General features: G+C 40.7%; 1 non-coding gene across 1 annotated transcript; it reads right to left on the minus strand.

The window, feature by feature from the left end:
• Positions 1-541: 541 nt before the first annotated feature.
• LOC127745168 (small nucleolar RNA R71) lies at positions 542-649 on the minus strand. The gene has a single exon (XR_008006364.1). It is a non-coding gene; the product is annotated as a small nucleolar RNA R71 (small nucleolar RNA).
• Positions 650-2,021: the final 1,372 nt, after the last annotated feature.

A 2,021-nucleotide genomic window follows, 5' to 3' on the forward strand; every position in this document is an offset into this window, starting at 1 on the left:
GAGCAGGAACAAAGATAAAGGCATACTTGTTGAAGCTGATCCTGAACCTGAAATGACTCTGAAGAAGAAGCTAAGAGCAGCTAAAGCACAAAACTCTGAAGAGGACCTCACTGAACTTTTTGAAAAGGAAGCAGGCAAAGAAACAATTATGGCCGAACAAAACAATAATGCAAGGAAGATGCTTGGTGATTTTACTACACCAACTTCCAATTTCTATGGAAGAAGCATCTCAATCCCTGCCATAGGAGCAAACAATTTTGAGCTAAAGCCTCAATTGGTTTCTCTACTGCAACAGAACTGCAAGTTTCATGGACTTCCATCAAAAGACCCTTATCAGTTCTTAACTGAGTTCTTGCAGATCTGTGATACTGTTAAGACCAATGGAGTTGATCCTGAAGTTTACAAGCTCATGCTTTTCCCTTTTGCTGTAAGAGACAGAGCTAGAACATGGTTGGACTCACAAACTAGAGATAGCCTGGACTCTTGGGATAAGCTGGTCACGGCTTTCTTAGCCAAGTTCTTTCCTCCTCAAAAGCTGAGCAAGCTTAGAGTGGATGTTCAAACCTTTAGACAGAAAGAAGGTGAATCCCTCTATGAAGCTTGGGAAAGATACAAGCAACTGACCAAAAAGTGTCCTTCTGACATGCTTTCAGAATAGACCACATTAGATATATTCTATGATGGTCTGTCTGAATTTTCCAAGATGTCACTGGACCACTCTGCAGTTGGATCCATTCACCTAAAGAAAATGCCTGCAAAAGCTCAGGAACTTATTGAAATTGTTGCAAATAACCAGTTCATGTATACCTCTGAGAGGAATCCTGTGAGTAATGGGACGCCTCAAAAGAGGGGAGTTCTTAAAATTGATGCTCTGAATGCCATACTGGCTCAGAATAAAATAATGACCCAACAAGTCAATATGATCTCTTAGAGTCTGAATGGATTGCAAAATGCATCCAACAGTACTAAAGAAGCATCTTCTGAAGATAAATCTTATGATCCTGAGAACCCTGCAATGGCAGAGGTGCATTACATGGGTGAAGCCTTTGGCAACACCTATAATCCTTCATGGAAAAATCATCCAAATTTTTCGTGGAAGGATCAACAGAAGCAAGGCTTCAATAATAACAATGGTGGAAGAAACATGTTTAGCAAAAGCAAACCTTTTCCATCATCATCTCAGCAACAAACAGAGCATTCTGAGCAGAATCCTTCTAGCTTAACAAACATAGTCTCTGATCTATCTAAGGCCACTCTTAGTTTCATGACTGAAACAAGATCCTCTATTAGAAATTTGGAGGCACAAGTGGGCCAGCTGAGTAAAAGGGTCACTGAAACTCCTCCTAGCACTCTCCCAAGCAATACAAAAGAGAATCCCAAAGGAGAGTGCAAGGCAATTGATATAATCAACATGGCCGAAACTTTAGAGGATGAGGAAGACGTGAATCCCAATGAGGAAGACCTCAGGGGACATCCAATGGTTAGTACAGAATCCCCTAATAAGGAACCAAAGGAATCTGTGACTCATACAGAGACCATAGAGATTCCCTTGGACCTCTTTTTACCATTCATGAGCTCTGATGACTATTCATCTTCTGAAGAGGATGAAGACATTGTTGAAGGGCAAGTTGCCCAATATTTAGGAGCAATCATGAAGCTAAATGCCAAGCTATTTGGTAATGAGACATGGGAGGAAGAGCCTCCCTTGCTCACCAATGAACTGAATACATTGGTTCAGCAAAATTTACCTCAAAAGAAATAGGATCCTGGTAAATTCTTAATACCTTGTACCATAGGCACCATGACCTTTGAAAAAGCTTTGTGTGACCTGGGGTCAGGGATAAACATGATGCCACTCTCTGTAATGGAGAAATTGGGAATTTATGAGGTACAGGCTACCAAATTCTCATTAGAGATGGTAGATAAATCTATGAAAAAGGCTTATGGACTAGTAAAGGACGTGCTGGTGAAAGTTGAATGCCTTTACTTCCATGCTGATTTCATAATCCTAGACACTAGAA

Source organism: Arachis duranensis, chromosome 2, assembly GCF_000817695.3.
Source record: "Arachis duranensis cultivar V14167 chromosome 2, aradu.V14167.gnm2.J7QH, whole genome shotgun sequence".
Taxonomy (NCBI): domain Eukaryota; kingdom Viridiplantae; phylum Streptophyta; class Magnoliopsida; order Fabales; family Fabaceae; genus Arachis; species Arachis duranensis.